Genomic DNA, 22,805 nt, shown 5'->3' with positions numbered 1-22,805 from the left:
AAGTTATGGCTAATCTGTTAGAAGCATGTTATACTTTTGGTTTATTTGTAACCATTTCTGTTTCCATTATTCATATTCAATACTCACTTGAATCTGTGAATCTTATGTAAGTGCTGTGTTGTAATGAAGGATCTAATCCTGAGTTTGTCCTGAGTTGTAACCTTCTCTTTATGGCTAACTACTGAGAGTGTCCAGTGACAGGGGCTGGACACTATAGAGAGACACTTTGGAGTTGTTTGGAGATTGGGGTACACCAAGTGTTACCTACAAGGCAGAGTAAACGCTGGCAGAGCTTCTGAGGAGATTGAATGGATGGCTAACTGACTGGAGTGACAGCTGTCTTGTCTTGGTGTATGGCAGGTATCAAAAAGTTATATTCAGTATTTTGTTCACTACTTGGTGACATTTGCCTCAGAATTTGCTCATTAAGAAGTGAAAATCAATAAACACAGAAACAAGAATTCCCAAAGATGAGAGGCAATCTAATCCGACAAACACAATTTAGCATAATAACAAGAAGTTATAGGAGAGGATATAGAGATGGTATTAGAGAACTAGATGTGAGACTAGTCGATTGCTTTAGGTTTGTGTTGTAACCACTTTCCTTATTCAAAATCTTCCATTATTTTGCAAGTGTTCAATGGACTTTGTTAAGTGCTGTTGCTACTTCTCTTTGTACTTTAATTAGTCTTAGTACTACTGGTTTTATTGCATTAACTCCTAACAGAGGAAACTTTTACAACCTGTGGTTATTGAGCTTGAATACACAGAAAGAACTCTTAACCTACTGTACAGCAATTAAATGCAATTCAGACCTTCACTTTTTGGAAAGGGAGGGGTATTCATCATTTAACAAACTACAGCAGATCTAATTTACCTTTGCAGTGCTTATGTATTATAAATGGTTCTAGCAGACCCTGAGAGAGCTAGATAGACTATTGCCAGCTTGAATTTTAACTTGACTGTTTTCAGTTACACTAGGGACTGACCATAAGGCCATGCCTCTCCACCCCAAATTGGGCTTCTTAGCTGCAGTGGATTGGGACAAAGTATTTTGCATATGGAAACAGATTTTGCTGGCTCCAGAAACTGCTGCTAGATTATCAGTAATGAAGAGATGGGATTAGTCATCTAAGAGTAAGGCCTGCAAAATAAGTCTTTTGAAAATGTAAAGGTTAAACAGGCATTATAGTTCCATAACAATTATTATGTATATTACCATAATGCCTAGGAGTCCTATTCATGGACCAGAACCCCATTGTGCAAGGTGCTATACAAACACAGAGTAAAGATGGTCTCTGACTCAAAGCACTTACAATGCAACAGCTATATAGAACAGCTGAGGCAGAAATGCATCCAATGAAGCGAGCTGTAGCTCACGAAAGCTTATGCTCTTATAAATTTGTTAGTCTCTAAGGTGCCACAAGTCCTCCTTTTCTTTTAACATGATACTTGTAATCCTTAATCTCTATGGACCAAACAAACAAAACCAACGCTCAAATGCCAAGCCAGAAAACAAAACAAAACAAAACAACCTCCCCCCCATCCCCACAAACTTCATAGCTGAAAAGTTGTTCACTAGGGAAAATAAAAACAGATACTTAAACACATTGGCCCTGCTATCACATAAGCATGTGAGTATAGTCCCACTGAGCTCAGTGAGTCTATCCATGTGCAGAGTTATTTGCATACATAAGCATTTGAAGGATTGGGACCTATGGGCTCAGTTCAGTTATCCTGCACTTTGTCGTCATTTACATCATTGCAAAGTGAGTGTAAAATATTACACCATTCTGATTTGGGTTACATTTATACCCTGCAAAATGAATGTGAAATGACTACACAAGATGCAGCACAATGGTAAATCAAGCCTTTTGTCTTCAATATGATGGAGAGGACAGAATTTATGTTCTGATTCAGTGACTGATGTCAGTTGCTTTGCAATGGACAAGAACCTTGCTATAATAGCCAATACATAAACATGGAGGAATGACAAATTCATGGGAGACAGCAATACTTGGTTACAAACTGTACAGGAAAGACAGCCTATGCTGAAGAGATGGGGAGTAGTGCTGTATCTAAAGGATTGTGTTGTTTCTATTGCTCTTTATACAACAAAACAATATGTAGAAACCACATGAACACAGCTGGATCCCACATAACTGATTACTAACTATACACAAACATGCAACACCTACATGTATGTGGTTTCTGGTGGCTTCTAAAACATCAAACATAGAACATGGTGAGTGCCATGAAAGAGCCCACAAACTATTTAAGGGGATACCACCCCATTCCTGCAGACGAGGGGCTGAATGTTCAAAATAATCTTGGCACATAATGTTTCAAAATCTCATTCCAGGGGCAAGTTAGTAATAGAAAAGTAAAGGAGGTGTCATTTGATTTGTAAAAATCGACAGAATTAGAATTTCAACGTTTTCAGTCTCTGCAGTGTGGCAGGGGAGGACTTGTATGCTCCAGGTCCTCCACCTGATGGAAATTTTGATAATACGGCATCAGAAACGGGTCAAGTTGGGTATCATTTGAAAACCCTTTCTCCCACAAACATAATGGTACCAAACATGACAACTCTAGAACAATTATGCAGATATATATTTGAGAAAATGTTTAAAAATCAACTTTTTAAAATTATACTTTAACATAGGGATGTATTGCTTACATAAAAATTACATTGCTTTGGTAATCGTAGGGACGTTAGCCTTGGCATGTAGGACAGAAAAAGTTTATTCATCAAAGTCATCATCAGTGTCGTTTGTGTCTAGGACACCACTGCTAGACATATTGTCACACTGATCTTCATCTGTGCTGCACTCACACATTGCCATACAAGGCAGGCTGCTGGCCAAATGTTTGCAGGTGATGAACATCTGGCTTTTGCACAAAAGCATTTGGTTAGCTGAAGGGTTGATTTGGGAGTGCACAGTATTTCACACATAACTGGTGTGATCAGTCCATCCTCCAAGAGCCATTCATGCCCGATAGGGGAGGGTAATTTTGGATGTGCTCAGTCATCCCGGAGCCATTCCATTGCTTGATAATTTGCCCTCTTGATAAATGCACCCTTTATCAGTGCAATTTTTCTCTATTTATCTGATTCTTGGAAAACATCCACCAATGAGCTCTGGAAGTGTCATAATGTTGGTCTTCAAATGGTAAACTCGGCATATGAATGCCACCAATGCATTTATGACCTCATCAGTGATGATCTCAGCTGTTCTGAGCACCTTCAAAGTGAAGAGAGAGTCTTCAGAAGCTGAATCAAATGCCTTCCAGAAAGATAATTTGGTCTTTCCAGCCAACCTTCCAATAGTGTCACATCCTGAAAGGGTATGGAAGCCTGGCAATCTGGTAGCTTTTAATGGCCTGAGTGCTAGGAGTGCATCTCTGAGGGATATGCAGCGAATTTCTTCTTCGGCAACAGGCACAAAACCAGAATCTTGTGGAAGTCTTGGTAGCGTCTCACAGAAACCACTAGAATATCTGTGTCTTGTGCAAAAATCCGGAGTTTAGTAGTAGAGAGAGCTCTGTGGCATTGATGGCATGCTAGATAATTTTAGTGTCAGCCTCCTCATGGGAACTACAAAGAAACTCCACTGAGCAATGTGAGGTAGCAGCTTCATTATGCCATGTGACGATGAAATTCTTCGAGCAATTCTTTGCATGCTGGAGTATTTTTCCTTCGAGGTATGCAGTTCATTCATGCTTTGTGTGCGTATGAGACAGAAGCTTCTTCACTATGGCACTGGAGATGTTTGTAGAGTCAATGATTTTGTATTGGACAGGTGCAATACCATAGAATCTCTTCTTTCTGGTAATATTTTTAATTGAGTCCTCTGCATACATGTCAAACATGAGGTGGACTTCATCATAGGTCCAGTGTTTTCTCTGTAGCCTCATAACGAAGTGTTCAGCCAAATCTCAGCAGATTTTAACAGCATCTGGTTTGTTGAGAGTTTGTACCTCAGCCATACCGTATATGATTGCTACACTGAAGGGTCTCTGTTGGTATAAGGTACTGGTCACGTTGTTCGTAGGTGCTGACTTAGGAAAAGTATTAAAGATGTTCATTAGTGTGCTGTTTGCCTGGCATGTAAGCATTGTTCTGTGGCATTCAAACATCAACCATGGTACAATGGAGAACTCATACTTTTCCAAAACCTCACATCACACTGAAATGGGGACATGACCAGGAGACAAGCAAACAATGACCTGTCTGGGGTTAGCTCTGTGATAGTCCCTGCTGTTGAAATGGATCTTTAATGGCCCATGGCTGGGGGATTGTTACCGGTACCAGTGAAAATTTGGATTCAATTTGCTCAATGCACTGACATTTATTTGAGAAAGAATCACACAAGCATTAAAATACTATATAATACGTCTTCTTAATAAACCTCAATTCCCCAAGCATAAACCCTCAGTAACTATGTTGGCCCCACACAGTATTCTGATTGGCAAAGAAAGCAGCTATAGCTACCAGTCCTAGATGGAGACTTCTCTTCTCAAGTACTTTGTCTGTCAAATGTCCCAAAAAAACCGGATTTTGGCTACCCTGAAGCCCTCTGGTCCAAAAGTCCTACAAAAGTCCCTCACAGCAGGGTGTTGGCTACCCTGAGACTCTCTGTTTTACAGAGTCATGGAACTCTTCAGATATTAAATGGGGAACTGCCACAGCACATATGATATTCTTAGTACTTATATCCCTTGTTTTCAAAGGAGTTACATGTTCCGGAAATATGCCCTGTGGATGTTTCATTACTTGTTTTTTCAATTAATACTTTTGGAAGGGACAATGAAGAAGAGACCAAAAATCAGTTGGCGTATACTTACTCATCAATCATTCACCAGAGCTCTTAGTGTGGTGCCATCTTAAAGGGATCATTTTGACCCTAGTTAGTTAGTACCAAGCTCACCATTTAATTTAGTGAACTGGCCATTGACTGACCATGACCAAAGTTCCAAGCTGAAATACACACACACATACATAGAGCCTCTGGTTAACCATTCATAATCCATAGTGTTCAAGTGTAATTGTTTCAGAGTGATAGCCAATGTTAGTTTGTATCAGTAAACACAACAACAAGTGTAATTGTAGCATTCTCAGTAAATTTCCATATGAATGGTTTGATGCTAAGAGAACCCAGCTCCCAGAATCCTTTAGCAAATTCAGTACCAAGCCTCACTACATTCGTATCAATCTCAGTAATTCATAATAATAATTGGGACTATCCCAACATCTGCCACCTTCCCTCTGACTTTCTTCTTTTCATTCAAGCACAGTTTTAGTCTGTTCTTCTTGATTGATGGTGTCTGGGATAATTCTTTGGGTTTTGAAGGCTTCAAATAAGTCCGGACCCAAAGTATCCATTTGACTGTCATCTGAAGACTGCTGTTGTCATGATATTAATATGCTCTGGTCCATTATAAGCAAATGGGTTGCCACTGTAAGTAAGTTCATCCTGTAGCTTTAACAGTGCCCCCTTTTGTCATTTAACAACACCTAATGAGTCTAGATGGTTCTTGGTTACTTCTAAGTCATCTCAGCCATATTTAAAATTTCGTTCAAAATTCCATGGAGTTCTGGGGTTGTCAGGAAAAACCAAGAAAGAGCATTTGGATGTTGTGTTATGCCCACCAACCCTTCAATGATTTTCATTGCTCTGTTTTCATGTTCTAGGGCTTTGTCTGAATCAAGTGCACAGAAGAGAATGGCAACCTTTTAACAATCCAATTTCCTTTTCAAAATTCTTGCCATATGTTGGGGTCAGAGTTTTCTACACCTCTTATCTCAATGGGGTACCAGGTGATTATCACAGAATAGTTGGTTAAATCTAAAGCAGAAAAGTATTTCACAAAGTCTTGCAGTGCCGTGAGGTGCAAATTCTAATTAGCTGTGCTGACAGATTGAATAAAGAGCAGCAAAGACTTGCCCATGCCTGGCATTTGTCCTGGCATCTTCAATGTTTTCCTGGTGCTCAATGTACTTCCTTTCCAACCTTGCCAAATTCAGTTTCTGAGCCACAGAGCATTGTGTTTAACCAGGTCCTCTATAGTGGTATTCTCCAAAGATACAGCTAGTCAGTACTCTTTTTCTCTCCACTGATCCCTAAAAATGATGAAGTCCAAAGTCAAAACAAATCAAATTACTTTGGGATTGTAATTAATTATGTAATGCATGTTATGTAACTATGTGCAAACTATTTGTAGGTGGACTCCAGTAATTTTTGGCTGGATGCTGACATCTTAACCTGTGCCTCATTACAACTCTTTGGCATAATAAGCAAAGCTGACAATGCCACCAAGCTACTTCTTTTTGCTGATGGTGAATCAACCTGAAGCACTCCTTCCATTTGCAGCAATCTGTAACATTAAAAAATTAACCAGGTAACATGTTCTGAGCACTAACTGATAACACAGTAATGTCAATCAAGGGCCAGAATTTAAGTTTGTGAGGGCTGTATGTTTGACATGGCTGTGTTAAGGTACAATTTAAAACTGTTGATTTTTAAACATTTTCTCAAATATATAGCTACATAATTGTTCTAGGTGTGTCTTGTTTGGTACCATTGTGTTTCTGGGAGAAAAGACTTTTGAAGGATACCCAGCTGGACCCATTTCTGACAACACTGTATTATCAAGATTTCCACCCACTGGAGGACCTAGATTTGGGAGCCCAGGGAAAGGGTCAGTGAGTACCCCCCTGCCATGATACAGAGGTTGGCACCATTGTAATTTGATTCCATAATGTTCTACAAATCAAGTGACACCCTCTTACCTTTCTATCATTAACTTGTTGTGTAATTACATGTGCTCCCAGACTAAAAGGAGTTAGGCTCCTAACACACCTATTTAGGCTTTTAACTTTCATTAAAACCACACATTTCATAGTAACTGTTACATGTTACTGAGAACGAAGTACTTGTATTACCTGAAGTTATTTTGCCTATAGTTTGCAATGATTAATTCTTGACTGCAAATGAGATCCTACTCACCTGCCTGCAGGGTATAAATTCCATACAAATTCTTAAAATATAATGTTTGCCTGTGGCAGAGTTTCCTTTTGAGTTCTAAGTTCATGAAAACTAATCAGCCCTTCTTAAATTTGGGTGAGTTTGCATACAGAGAAAGAGAAAGGTAGAGATGGCTTTTTCTAGCTAAATCAGGTTGCAATAAGTGTGGGAGGTTTCTATAAATAATAATTTCATTTTATAAATGGCACCTGTAGCAGTGCACAGTCTGCTCCTGCCTTCTTGCATTATAGCAACCTGCTCAGACTCCACTGGTTGGATCTCCACACCATGCTGTTTATTTAGGTTCCTTCCACCAATGCCTTTGCAGTTTTGTGCAGCAATACTATTTATAACATTCCTTATATACTCAGCCCTTTTCCCAGGGCCCAAGAGGTCTCCCTTCCCTGCTGGGAAGGGGCTCAGTATCTCTCATGTAGGATAAATTGTTTCAGATGTCCAGGTGGGCTCCAAGACTCTTCACTGCCAGGATATCATTGTGAGTGATATGAATAATAGTGCTGTAAACCCCATTGTGCTAAGCATGAACCTGATCCAGCACAGCTACATGGAACGGCCAGGGGTACTGCAGGTGGATAGATATGAACTGCAGACCAAGCAGCTGACCTGCCAGGTCCTGGAGAGAGAGCTGCAGACTGTCCAGGGGGAGACTAGGAAGCCGGATCCATGGCTGTGGGCGCTACAAGGCATGATGGCCAGCCTCAGGAATGATTTTCAAGCCCAGCTGCTGCACAAGAGGAAAAAGACTGCTCAGGTGGAGGAACAGCTCCATCAGCATTCCCAGTTGGAGAGCAGGGAATCGCTGACTTGGCAAGCGAGGTCTCCAAAGTGTTTGAGCTGTTTGGCACTAATGAGAGAGAGGCCATCCATATGGATGAAGGACTGTAATGGAGAGATGGAGAACAAGGATCTAGCCATTGCTGGTTTCAGTTGGTCCCTGGAGGACATTCACACTGGCAGGGACAGCTTTGACACAGACAAAATCACAAGTACCAAGTCTTATCTGTATTACAAATCTATGCAATAATTGTAACTGTAGTCATACTCACATCCTCAGAGAGGCTCTGATGGACCTCTCAATAGCATATGGAGATTCTCCTACTTGATGTGGGTTTATGCTATGCATATCTTCATAAATACCTTCTTCTCTAACATCAGCTATAGATACTAGTGCTGAGGTGACAGTAGCTAAAAGGGAAATGGAAATAGTTTGGATTCAGCAAGTCTGGGTTTTGACCTTGTGATGGGGTGTACCAACCCTGCACTGGTACAGCAGGAGTTAATCGTTCTCTCTGGGCCAAGGAGGCCATGCTCCATTGGCTCTGCTGAGCATGCTCCAGCTGCAACCTGCCTTGAAGGCAGGTATAAAAGGAATCAGGGCAGGTCAGTCTGAGCTGACTGTGAAGGAAGAAGGAGGTGTGCTATCGGCTCCTGCAGAAGGACTAGACGCACTCCAGGATGCAAAGGCCAGTCAGACAGAGTTGAACCAGGACCCCCAAACTCAGGATGCCACTGGGGGAGGGGAGATCATGTAGACCTTAAGGGGGAAAACCATGGAGAATCAGGTATGAAGTGACCCAGGGGAACTTTGTGGAGAGTCAGTTGCAGAACTGGACACTAGCTTGGCATGTTGCAGTAGGATCCCTGCCAGGCTAGTGGCAGGCAACTCTGCCACTGTCAGGGCCCTGGGTTGGGACCCAGTGGAGAGGGAGGGCACCAGTCCCAAGGGCTGTGCCAGTGACTCTGGCTGCTAGGCCGCCCTGCCCTGATAGCAAGAGCCGCGCCAGTGACTAAGGCCGCTAGGCCACCGAGCCCCGAGACCAGATGCAACCCTACAGACTCAGCCACGGGGCTGTAAGGTGCCCCTCCGTCACCCCCAAAGGGTGATGGGTGTACCAGCCCCGCGACAGACCTTTTTTCTATTTATTGTCCTAATTTTTCCTCCCATATAGGCAGAAATTGTATCTGCAGTGAGGATATTGTGGACAAAAATTCATCACTTTCACCCAATTTCCATCCATCCAGAAGGGGTGAATACTTCATTTGGGGTGCTACTGTTTAAAATTTTAGACCATGCTTGTTCTGCCTGATTCATGTCAGTACTAATCTTAATTAAATGTGAATTTTTCCTTTCTAACAACTGTTTTAGCTACAAATTTAATGGTGGTATATATGCTTGAAAAACTGGAGCACTTTTCTTAATTAAATCTTGATAATCTGGGTTACTAAGAATGACAGTCTCATTTTCAAAAACAGATATCGGTGATATTGTTGTATGTCCAATAATCATGGGTACTTGTGGCTTAAAACAAAAGTTTGGATTTTGTGACCACATATTTAATCTGACAACCACATACCTGATCTGACCAGAATAAAATTCTTTGTGATTAGTTACTACACAATAATGTGTAGTAACTCTGTTATAGGTCACCCACTCCATGGGAGATCCCCACTTAGTTGCACTGGACATGATACCAGTGTTGCGTTGACTTTCAGTAGGTTCCATTGGCACCTTTCCATTTGGTCACATAGTGGGATTATTACCATAGGCATCAACTTTTCCTGGCGCCAATGGGTGCTCGCGTCCTCCAACGCCCAGCCCTGCCCCGACTCCACCCCTGCCGCCCCTGCCCTGCCCTCATTCCAACGACTTCCCTAAAGTCCCCACCCCAATCCCAGCCCCTCCCTGCCCTCATTGGACTCATTCCCCAAATCCCTGTCCCGGCCCTGCCTCTTTCCCAAGCATGCCGTGTTCCCCCTTCTCCCCACTCCCTCCCAGAACTTGCCACCATGAAACAGCTGTTTCACGGCGGGAAGCGCTGGGAGCTAGTGGGAGAAGTGGCATGCTCAGGGGAGGAAGCGGAGGCGGAGGTGAGCTGGGGCAGGGGGCGGGGAGCTGCCAGTGGGTGCAGAGCACCCACCAATTTCCCCCCATGGGTGCTCCAGCCCTGGAGCATCCATGGAGTCAGTGCCTATGATTGTTACCTCAAACACATTACACCTACAGTTCCACTGATGTCCTTTTTGAGAGTAACAAGCAATTCATGGGACTTTCCATGTTTGGGCATGGTGATGATACATCATCAGTGGAGATTTCATTTGCTCCCTGTAGATGCTATCTTCCTGGTGACCTATGGAGTGGACAGTGGCTTATTGATTAAATACATCCTTATTTGGTTTGAACATGGGTAATGATAATATGAAAGACATATAAGGATTTTGAAATGTCACATATCTTATTTAAATAACACATGTCATAATATGGATGTGATGTCACAGATCCCTAATATCTAATTGCACCAAATGATATTCTTTGACACTTAATTTGGCATTTGACTTTCTCTTCTCCATATTTTTGAATATAATGTGGATAACATCAATTAAGATTTGTTATTCCTAATTAATTTTGGCACCTTTCTCAATTTTAAGAATTGTAAAGTATTATCAATAGTGTTTATTACATATTTACTATATGCTAAACAAATCATTTTTTCTATGTAGTGATTTTTTTCCTGATTATTATTATATATTATCAATTGACTAATTTTTATCTGAGCTTCTTTAAATAATTTGGTTATTTCATGCATTTTATACACCATGAATCATTCTTCAATTGCTAAACCATAAATTTCCTTTAACATGGGATTAATTAATTTGTTTTCTTCCTGAAACACATAATTGATATTCTTTTTAATTCTTTCAACATCCACCTTATTCCAAATTGACATTCCTGTTTCAAATAAACCTGTAATACTATTTAAAATTCCAAAAGGATTAATTTTTCATTTCTTTCTGAGAACATAAAGGTTGATCTTTATATTGAAACCTACATTGGCAATATCTTGTACTTATTTTTAAGGTCACGATTCTGTCACAAAGGTCAAGGAGGTCACGGATTCTGTGACTTTCCAGGACCTCTGTGACTTCTTCTGGGGAAGGGCTGGAGCAGCTGTCAGCCCTGGGGCTGCTGGATCAGTGGCCGCCAGAACAGCTGACTGGAGGCCAGCCCCAGGGCCACCAGAGCAGTGGCTGGGGTTGGGTCAGCCCTCCTGGGGCTTGAGCAGCAGCAGTCAGCCCCTGCCGCAGGAGCAGCGGCGGGGCTGGAGCAGCTGCAAGCCCCAACAGTGTTCTCTTTGTCGCCCCCTCTCCCTCTGAGGGTATTTTTAATAAAACTCAAGGACAGGTCATGGGCAATAAGCAAATATTCATGGAAGCCTGTGACCTGTCCATTACTTTTACGAAAAATACCTGTGACAAAATCTTAGCTTACTCGCTGTTGATAAGCAGTAACCTTATCCACAAGAAGTACTGGAAAGAAGGACGTAACCTTAGTGTTCTTACAACAACTAAATTCATTCATTTGCCAATTAGATAAATTTAACACAACAGAGATGCATACATTGCATTTGATTGACCAGTACCCCTGGTATAGGCATCGCAGTGAGACGCCTAGCAGGACCTTCTTGTAGAACTAGACATTCTTCTTCGAGGGGTGTCCCTGTGGGTGCTCCACACTAGGTGTCGGTGCGTCCCTGCGCTGGAAAGCGGAGATTTTTCGCAGCGGTACTTGTTCAGGGGAAGGGCGTGCACAGGAGCAATCTCGTGCACCTCCTGTAACGTGCGCGTGCGGCCCCCCTCTCCTACCCGTTCTCTCAGTTCCTTCTCAACTGTCCTCAGCTGCAGACAGAGCAGCAGTGCTCTCCATGATAAAAAAAAAAAAAGGTTCTGGAAAAACTTTCTGGAAAAAAAAAGTTACAAGTTACATAGGAACTTCTTATAAGTCTATAGTTAGTTACATAGTTTCGTTAGTTCCTCATAGAGGTTTTTCTTCAAAAAAAATGTTTTTTCATTACTTTGTTCCCCATTTAGGAATAGCTCTACGGTTTACCACTGCAATTAACTCCCACCCTCATTTATCGAGAGCAGGGAAGAGGCTTAACTGAAGTCATGCCAGGCTCAACGGGGTTTAAAAAGTGTGACTCCTGTCGTGAATCGACGCTGGTCTCTGACAGCCACGCATCCTGCATCTGCTGTCTGGGAGAAACTCATATCTCCCAGAAATGCATACATTGCAGCAACTTGAAGTCAAGAGCAAGATGTGATAGGGATCTCCATTTCAAAATGCTTCTGATGGAGAAATCCCTCCAATCTCTGCAAGAGATGTCCTCTGGGGAGTCTCATAAACCGTGATCATAAGCAATGATAAGGCTCCGACTTCCAAAACTATCAGGAAGTGAGCCTCAACCTCTCCAACAAGGGACTCTCACAAAAAGAGAGCTTCACCAGCAAGGTCTTTACCCTAAGTGCTCCACTCATCCACTCCGCCATCCCTCAGCCGACCTCTGCTGAGTCCCAATGCGCAGCACTGGAGTCAAAATGTCAAGTCTCCTCCACGGCACTGACTACCCCGGTGCGGAGCGCAAAACAGGCAGCGGCACCGCGATCAATGCTGCCGCCACTGGCACCAACCCCAGACTTGATGCCTGCTAACAAGCCGAATCTAGCACTGGTCAGCGCTCCAACGGTCGACCACACCCCCCAGGTGGGACCAATGCAACTCCTACATCATGCTGACATAGCAGTTTCTTTGGCACCGCAGTCACCACTGCTCAGCACTGAACACTTCCCGAGCTACATAGCACGGTACCATCCTTCATCTCCTGCACCACTCTCCATGCAGAGTGGCGAGGAAGGAGACGTGCAGGACAATGGCTTCTCCTCCCAACGTTCATCCCCATCACAGAGGAGACCTACATGGAATGCTGTGAAGCCCAAGCCTCATCCCTCCGAGCATTCACAGCCCTGGTGTGCACAGCACTGGCCTTACTCATTGCCAGCTTCCCCCATGCAATGGCCACAATGGGTTCTTGAGCCACATACCAGAACCTATATTCTGCCCCCTCTTCCCCAGCCAGAAGAAGATTCAGAGTACATCCCTCCTTACCACTCAGAGAACCCCCCCCCCCGAGACAGAGATAAAAGGGGAAGAGATACTATCACAGGCACACCTGGATGATTCACCACCTGCCCCACACTCATCTTCCACACCAGAGGAAGTTATGATGCCGTCTATCCCAATGGTGCTGGATGAGCTGAAACCGTTCCAAGAACTCTTCAAAAGAGTAGCAAACAGCCAAGAAATTGCCTTACATGAGGTGCAGGAGAAACAACATAAGTTGTTAAAAATCTTACAGCCGGCATCATCAGCCAAGATCGCCCTCCCCATGGATGAGTCTATAATGGAGCCTGCGGAGGCCATATGGCAAACACCAGCATCTGCACCACCCACCAACAAATGGGCTGATAGGAAATACTTTGTTCCTGCCAAAGGCATGGAATTTTTTGTTTTCACACCCTCAAGCCTGTTCTCTGGTAGTAGAGGCTTCCAATCAGCGCAGTAAACAGCCCCATTTCCGCTGCACACCACAAGATAAAGAACACAAGAGACTGGACCTATTTGGGTGTAAAGTTTACTCATCAGCCACCGTTCTGCTCAGAGTTGCCAATTATTCTGCTCTACTAGCAAATTACGACTACTCTAACTATGGTAAATTACAAAAGCTTGTGGAAGACCTCCCCAAGCACAAACATCCTCAACTCAACGCCGTTATTAATGAGGATCAGATAATAGCCTGCACAGCGCTGCAAGCCTCAATGGATGTAGCGGACACAGCTGCCCAAACAACTGCAACAGCTGTGGTTATGAGAAGAACATCATGGTTGCAAGCTTCGGGAATTCTGAAAGAACTACAGCTAAAAGTGGAGGACCTCCCCTTCGATAGGGATAAACTATTCTCATCTCAAACAGATGACATGCTCCATACCATGAAGGACTCCTGAGCAGTGCTGTGTACACTAGGCATACACCCATCGCCTGACAAATGCCCATGCTTTACACCATACCAGAGGTCACAAGACACCTCGTTTAAACATCAACAACCACGATACTTTGTTCAGAACAGACCCAAACAACGGGCTCAGAGACAATGAGCTCCCAGAACTAGGCCCTGTCCATCTATATCTAAGCCACAATTTTGAAGTATTGGTCGAGGGTATACACAACCTCCCCACACTTCAAGCGCCAACAGATACCCCATCCCACAACTTTGGTCACTGCCTACACCCCTTTTACTGTGTCTGGGCTGTGATAACAACAGATCATTGGGTATTGGATATCATACAATTATGGCTACACCATCCCTTTCACAACTGTCCTCCCCTCTCCCCTTCCCTGTCCCTCTCACGAGTACCTTCTGCAACAGGAAGTAGACCACCCCTTACTGCTGGGTGCTGTAGAACCTGTACCACACCAATACCAAGGGAAGGGTTTTTACTCCAAATATTTCCTGACAGAGAAGAAAGGAGGGGGATGGAGACCAATCTTAGATCTCCAAAAACACAACAGATTTTGTACGCAACCACAGGTTCAAAATGGTCACTCTGGCCACAATAATCCCAGCGCTAGACAAAGATGCCAATCGACAAGAAATGGAAGGCATGCTGAAGACCACAATAGACCTGTTTCACCAGCTAGGTCTACAGATAAATGAAAATAAATCCACCCTGGAACCAACCCAGTGATTGAGTTTATTGGAGTGACCTAGACTCCATACAAACCAAGGCAATATTATCAAACCACAGATTCACTACATTGACCAAACTTATTTCCACAGTAACCATCAGCCCACAAACTTCAGTGAGGACATGCCTTCAGATTCTGGGACATATGGCAGCTATGACTTTTGTAGTAAAGTTTGCCAGACTCCATATGCGCCGTCTGCAGTACTGATTGAGTATGGTCTATGCACCCAGCAAACACTCTCTCAACAGATGCGTGACACTACCACCGAGGGTTATCCTCTCCCTACAATGGTGGACACAACCAGGGAATGTATGCTCAAGGATTCCCTTTCAACAAGACTCCCTGTCAGTGACAACAGACGCCTCCCCGATAGCTTGGGGTACCCACTTGGGTCACCACAATGTACAGGGCAAGTGGTCTGTGACAGAAACCAAACTACATATCAATCTCCTGGAACTCCGCATGGTACACAATGCATGCCGCCATTTCCTCCCACTCATATGACACACCTCAATCTCTATTCTCACCAACAATGTGGCATACATGTTTTACATCAATAGCCAAAGGGGAGCCAGGTCTCACTCGCTATGTGTAGAAGCCATGAACTTATGGAACTTGTGCATCTGCAACAATATAAATATCACAGCATCATACCTACTGGGATGCCAAAACACTACAGCTGACAACCTCAGCAGTCACTTCTCACAGGAACACGAGTGGGAAATCCATGACAGTGTTCTCAGCACGATATTCCAAAAATGGAGTCACCCAATAATTGACCTGATCGCCACAGAGACAAACTACAAAAGTCCCCTCTTTTGCTCCAAGGCAGGCCTCGCACTGGGATCATTAGGGCATGCCTTCCTCATCCCGTGGAACGCGTCGCTCATGTACGCCTTCCCGCCAATACCATTGATCCCATGGGTCATCCGCAAGATAAGACTCGACAGAGCATACATCATTCTTATTGTCCACACATGACCCAGACAGACTTGGTTTCTGTTCCTGTCATGCCTAGCAGTCTGTGCCCCACAAGCGCTGCCCTTACGGATGGACCTCCTGTCCCAGAACAAGGGTCTGATGCTCCATCCAGACCCAGCGACGCTCCATCTCAAAGTGTGGCTCCTGTGTGGTTCCAACATGGAGAATTGAACTGCTCGGAGAAAGTAAAACAGGTATTACTAAATAGCCATTGCCTCACCACTAGAAATACTGCAACAGGTGGAGAAGATTCTCTCTTTGGTGTCAGCAAAAATAGCTGGATGCGACCAAGGTGCCTCTATCTATGATCCTAGACTACCTACTAGAACTGAAGGAAACGGGGTTAGCCATAAGTTCTATTAAAGTACACCTGGCTGCCATCACAGCCCTCCACGAACAAATAGAAGGGGCTTCAATATTCACTCACCCAATTACATGGTGCTTTCTCTCAGGCATACAGAACATGTACCCAGAAGTACACCAACCTATGCCACCATGGGATCTCAATCTTGTGCTCAAATGTTTCACAAGACCACCCTTTGAACCTCTAGCAACCTTCTTACTCTTACATATGTCAATGAAGGTCACATTCCTAGTGGCAATCACGTCTGCAAGACATGTCAGTGAAATAGGAGTGTTGATGACTGAACCACCGTACACAGTATTTACAAAAGACAAAATCATGTTATGTCCTCACCCAAAATTCTTGCCCAGAGTGGCTACACATTTTAATATTAACCAAATGATACACTTACCTGCCCTCTATCCCAAGCCACATAAGGATTCTCAAGAAACAATGTTACACATGCTAGATGTCAGACAGGCTGTAGCCTTCTACTTGAACAGAACTAAACCATTTCGCAAGTCACCAAGACTATTCGTCTCTACAGCAGAGCACTCCAAAGGCTTTACAATATTGACCCAGAGACTCTTCAAATGGGTCCCTTCCTGTATTCAAACTCTACCACCTACAAAACAAAGAACCCCCTGTGAGCATTAGATCCCACTCAACACGAGCCATGGTGACATTGTATTCTTGAACAATGTCCCCTTAATAGACATTTGTAGAGCTGCAACCTGGACATCAGAGCACACTTTTGCAAAGCATTACGCTATCACCCAAGGCCTTGTCTCAGATTCTATTGTTGGCCTCACAGTGCTCTCATCACACACTTATACATAACTCCGAACCCCTGCCACCCCTAGTGGGGTACTGCTCTACAAGCACCTAGAGTGGAGCACCCACAGGGACACCACTCAAAGAAGAAGAAGAAGAAGTTACTCACCTTGTGCAGTATCAATGGTTCTTCGAGATGTGTGTCCCTTTGCTCCACTACCCATCCTCCTCTCCTCTACTTTGGAGTTCACATGGCGAACTCTGTGGTAGAGAAAGAACGGAGGGGACTGTCAGGGGTGCATGTGCTACAGGAGGTGCCAACGGCTGCACGAGACAGCTCCTGTGCATGCCCTTCCCCCGAATCAGTACTGCTGCAAAAAATATCCAATCTCCGGTGCCAGGACGCACCGACACCTAGAGTGGAGCACCCACAGGGACATCTCGAAGAACCATCGTTACTGCACAAGGTGAGTAACTTCTTCTTCCACAAGGTCCTACAAACCACTTTTCCTTTTCCACTACTATTGCCTGTACCTCAACTTTAAAATATTTGTTAATAACTTTTAGACTACCCAGAGAGATAATTTAGATATAGGCTTCATACATGCCTTCATTTTCATAATCTAGGTTCTATATAGTCAATATGCCACATTTTACTGAGCTTTGACATTTGGTTTTGTTTTTCATATTCCATATGGAATTCCACCAGTTATTACTGAGGCTTTATCTCTAATTGTAACATATGTTTTACATTCTTCCCCCATGTATTCCTCTATTAGGGGAGAGATTCTTTTCCAGTCTACAAAAGATATTTGCTCATTTTCTTCTATGTTATATGCAAGAACAATTTTCTCACCTATTTCCCCTTGAACTTTTTGGTACTACTTATGGTAGTTGGAAGAAGTATTTGAGAGACTGGGTTTTTTGGAAAATAATGCACATACTTTCCTCCACATTTTTGGATATTTAATTAAATTTTTTCCCATAATATAAATTACTATCTAATGTTAAACGTAATGCTAACTATACAAACCTGACATATGATTTTTTACCTTTTGTATTTTCAAAGTTGTACTATTAGTCCATGCTGTAAACCGTGTGTTATCCTACATTTTGGTCAAAAATTGTCAGTATGTTGATAGTTCCATTCAAAGAAAATCTCAGTTGATAGGTGTGGTGCACTCAACTTGAGTCCTTGACTTTGTTTCATTCATTCTTATGCCCCAATCACTGTTGTTACTGCATTATAAGCCTCAATAGGCAAGTCTGAGTCTAGTCCCAAGATAATATCCTGATTAGTCTTGATTATTCTTGTTTTCTGTAGTACTGGAACAGTCTGTTGTTCCATTTGAACATATGCAATATTAAAGTAATACAGAATCAATGTTAAGACATGCATTTTCTTTTCCTGCTACTGAGCTGTCTGTGTCTGGTCCTCCACTTTCTCTTTTGTGGTCAACGTCTTGGAATGCTCTGCCTGTGGAGAAATATTTCTTTTCCTGTACAACTTTAAGTGATTGGCATGGTAGAATTTATCTACCTTTCTTTTTCCTCTTGTTACTCTAATTTTGTACACAGAGGAACTGAATCTATCCATAATATAATATGGACTAGTCCATCAGTTACAAAAATTGTTTTCTGGTAAAGCATATGATAGCAGCATAACCTGATCTCCAATTTCCCAAGTGTTCTCTCTTTGACCTTAATCAAAATAGGCTTTTGTCTTCTGATTATATCTTCCCAATTTAATAGCTACCTGCAAGTGAATCTCATTGAGATGTTTCTTTAATGCCTGCAAATAGGTCTCTAGTTTGACTCCCTCTAGCTGTGTGCCACTGGTATGCCATAAAAGGTGAGTACTATGCCACTCGATAGGATTCATCACTATGTATTTTGACAGATTTCCACACCCTTTTTATGGTTTATGTCCCATCCTCCAGTCCTGTTTCCGGACAAGTACACGTCTGGCGCTGTCAGCCATTTTGAAAAAATACATTTTTATTTTTGTACTGGGTAATGTTAGGGGTGCTTGTGTGCATGTATTTTGACATGTTCGGCTGGGTTTTGAGAGAAACGTAAAGTAAAAGAGTTTTAAAAAATTACAAATAGAGTTGATAAGAGCAAGAGAGCCTGTGTTAGAGAGCAGAGGGCAGTAAGAGGGTTTTAAAATGTGCTTTAGAGGAAAAAAAAGTATTTTAGAAAAGAAAAAATAAAGAGTTATTTTGAAATACATAAAAGAAAATCAAAATATTTATTAAATAAAAGAGGAAAAATAAGATTTCATAAAAAGAGAGGAAAATGAGGAAAAAGTTCTTTAAAGAATGGAGATGAGGTTGTTTCAAAGGTTTATGGAAAAAAGAGGGAAAAATAAAGAATTAGTTTTAAAGCAGAGCACAAAGCTGGCTGAGAGAGACCAAAGCAGCATACCCTGTGGCTGCCTCTAGTGAAATGATAACTATTCACAGTGGTGAGTATCGGGAGCAAACCACCCTCTCAGCCAGACCAATCAGAAGCTGATCTACACCTACATCATAGAATGCATTTTCCTAAACGAATCAGAGCACTCACTTTTTTGTTGTTGAACCAATACATATGAGTGATCGTGAAGTGGGTTATTTAAAAAACTCTAGCCAATGAGTTTTTGACCGACTTGTATAACACCAAACATTTTTGCAAAAGGGGTTTTACACTGGGAGCCTATTCACGGCAGTCATATCCTTTTACAAGATGCCCACACACACCAAGAAGCCTGAATTGCTTTTGGGTGTCCCTGCTCATGTTCAGAAGAGACAACCCATTTACATATATTTTGCTAAAGAGACAGCCCCAATGCTGAACCTCCCGTGTTTCAGCTTGAAATTGAACCGAAGAACCAGGAAGACTTTATGGGGTTTTGCTGGTTGTAAAAGAGGAAAAGGACAAATCTGTGGAAAAATCTGTTCTCGGTTGGAGGAAACAGACTTGATGGCAGAGATAAGACGGCCTGTATTTTATAACAAATTGTTGAAAAATTATAAACATTTTATATTTATGGTTAAATATATTTGTTTTTTATAGGCATGGGTGGAAGAAGAGCCTATATATGTGGACATGACCTCTGAGGGATTGTCTGAGGATAGTGAAGCTGAGAGCCAGCCGATAGACCCTGATTCATGCAAAGATGGTGACATTATTACGGTAAAGCAGCTGAAAGTTTTTAGTCATGAAGAAATTATTACAATTATGTGCTTAAAATGTTGTTGTTGGTTTTTTGACAGATAAACAAGTCAGCACCATACAGGATCACAGCCGAGGTGTGTAGCAAGTGGCCATCAGATGTAGAGCCAAAACAGCATGATGAGGTAAAAACTGTTTAGAGCAGTGGTTCTCAAACTTTAGCAACCCGAGGACCCCCATTTTGATTTTAAAATTTTCAAGGACCCCACTTCCTTCCCCCACTCAGTCCCAGGCCCTGCCCCCACTCCATCCCTACCCCCAAGTCCCCACCCCCATCCCTCCTCTTCCCACCCCTTCTCTACCCCTGCCCCTTCTCTTCCCTGCTTCCTCACTCCTCACCCTCCCTCCCAGCACCTCCTGCATGTTGCTGAACAGCTAGCATGCAGGAGGCACTGGAAGGGAGGGGGAGGAGTTGAGGGAGGGAGAAGAATTGATGAGTGGGGCTCGCGGACTCCCTGGAGTACCCTCGCAGATCCGCAGGGATCCATGGACCCCAACTGGAGAAACGCTTGTTTAGAGCATTCTGAAAGGAAAAAAAAAAGCTGGAAAATAATGAGGGTTAAATGCAGCTATATGTTTGTGTTTAATAACAGGGTGCTGATATGATTCCCGACCGTGTGACTGCTGGGGAGGATGCTGATGATTCAGATGAGAGTGTGATTGAGGTAGCATGAGTTCATTTTTTGCCTTTTTTATTTTTAAATTATTCCAACAAAGTTTAAAACCTACTTTTTTTCTTAGCTTTTGAAATACATCTTCAGAGTATGAAGAAGATGACTAGAACGGGCCTTTGAGAAGAATAAACGTGATATGCACCTGCTGCTTTTACATAAAGCAAGATTTTAAAAAGTAAGGAAGTTGACCAGCAGAGCTGTGAAGATGATGTTATGACCACCGTTATAAGGGCTATTGTAGTAAACAACATTTACCACTGTTTGAAAGGACAGCTTGCTGATAACTGTGCAGCCTGCCTGCACGATAGATGCTCCCAGTCAACGCTGCCATGATTGTATGTTTTGGGGTCATTCAGAAATATTTCACTAGATTAGATGTATTTCTTCTAAATTGAATGTGGCACGGGTCCTAAATATAATTATGTCTGAAAGCTACAAACTGAAATGATTTAACATGACCAATAAAACTGTAACCAAAGTTGTCAAAATGATCATAGAGGTAGCAAAGACACCAGACCCAATGGCATTGCTGATAGACCTTGCAAATAAGGTGTCATCAAAAATTGGCCAAATGGTGTGTAGGAGGATTCATAAAATAGATTATAAAACATTTTACATGACAAAACCTTTTCCTAAAGGGTCCTTTAAATCACTGCCAGAGCCCTGCCACCGCTACCCCACGGCTCCGGCAGCGGGGCTCAGGAGGCGATTTAAAGGGCCCGGGGCTCTGACCACTGCAGGGATCCCTGGGCCCTTTAAATCGCCAGCCTGGGAAAGCCAGTACTTTGCCAGTATGCCGGACCAGCTTACTTTCACCTCTGGATTCAGATGATGAAAATGAACATGTGTCAGTCCACACTGCTTTGGATCATTATCAAGCAGAACCCATCATCAGCATGGATGCCTGTCTTCTGGAATGGTGGTTGAAGCATGAAGGGACATATGAATCTTTAGCGTAACTGGCACGTAAATATCTTGCAACACCAGCTATAACAGTGCCATGCAAATGCCTGTTCTCACTTTCAGGTGACACTGTAAACAAGAAGCAGGCAGCATTATCTCCTGCAAATTGTAACGAACCTTGTTCGTCTGAGTGATTGGCTGACCAAGAAGTAAGACTGAGTGGACTTGTAGGCTCTAAAGTTTACATAATTTTATTTTTGAATGCAGGGGGTTTTTGTACATAATTCTACATTTTTAAGTTGCACTTTCATGATAAAGAGATTGCACTACAGTACGTGTCTGAGGTGAATTGAAAAATACATTTTTGGTTTTTTTACAGTGCAAATATTTGTAATAAAAAATATAAAGTGAGCATTGTATGCTTTGTATTCTGTGTTGTAATTGAAACTAATATATCTGAAAATGTAGTAAACTTCCAAAAATATATAAAATGAATGGTATTCTATTGTTGTTTAATAGTGCAATTAATCATGTGATTAATTTTTTTAATTGCAATCATTTTTTAAAATGCTTGAAAGCCCTACATAATATATATTTTTATGTTTTAAATAACATTTTATTGTAATCTCCCCTCAGTTGGGAGTTTTCATATTAGTGTGTTTTGTATAATTTCTTTCCAGAATTTTTTCATGTTAGCAAAAGAATTAAGAAAAGGGTTTATCTTCAAAACAGTTTGGAGGGAGGGGGAGAGGTGTCCTTGTTGTAAAATATAATGTTTTCCTTTTATATTTAAAAAGTAAGCTCTTTTTTGGTATAAGCTCCTTTCTTAGTGCCATTTTTCTTGTATGTGTGTTTTGTATAAATCTAAACTTTAAAAAGCAAGCTGTTGTATTTTTTGAGAGAAGTAGAACATCTTTTATTTCACGGTTAGCACAATAATTAAGAAGGATGAGTCAGTGTTTATCTTACATTTTCAAACAGATGGGAGGGGAGGGGAGGGGAGGAAGGCAGGGAGGGAGGGAGGAGATGGCTCTTGTCTTAAAATCTTGGTATGATATGATTTGGTTCAGGAAGAATGCATTCTATGATGTAGTTGTAGATCAGCTTCTGATTGGTCCAGCTGAGAGGAATGGTTTGTTCCCAAGGCTCACGGCCCAGAATAGTTATCATTTCACAGGAGGCAGCTGCAGGGTAAGCTGTTCCTCTCTTCTAATCTTTCTCTTTGTCATCTGCTCACTAACAAAACAGGATCTCTCCGCCATATGCTGTCTTTCTTCCTCACTTTC

The 22,805-nt window shown here is 42.4% G+C and overlaps 1 long non-coding RNA gene across 1 annotated transcript; it reads left to right on the top strand.

Moving 5' to 3' along the window:
- Positions 1 to 178: 178 nt before the first annotated feature.
- Positions 179 to 21,307, top strand: LOC122459543. Its single transcript, XR_006280306.1, has 4 exons — positions 179 to 360; positions 19,784 to 19,903; positions 19,984 to 20,067; positions 20,684 to 21,307. It is a non-coding gene; the product is annotated as an uncharacterized LOC122459543 (long non-coding RNA).
- Positions 21,308 to 22,805: the final 1,498 nt, after the last annotated feature.

Source organism: Dermochelys coriacea, chromosome 3 (assembly GCF_009764565.3).
Source record: "Dermochelys coriacea isolate rDerCor1 chromosome 3, rDerCor1.pri.v4, whole genome shotgun sequence".
Lineage (NCBI taxonomy): Eukaryota > Metazoa > Chordata > Testudines > Dermochelyidae > Dermochelys > Dermochelys coriacea.
Note: the sequence above shows the minus strand (reverse complement) of the source record. Positions and strands in the feature narration are given on the sequence as shown.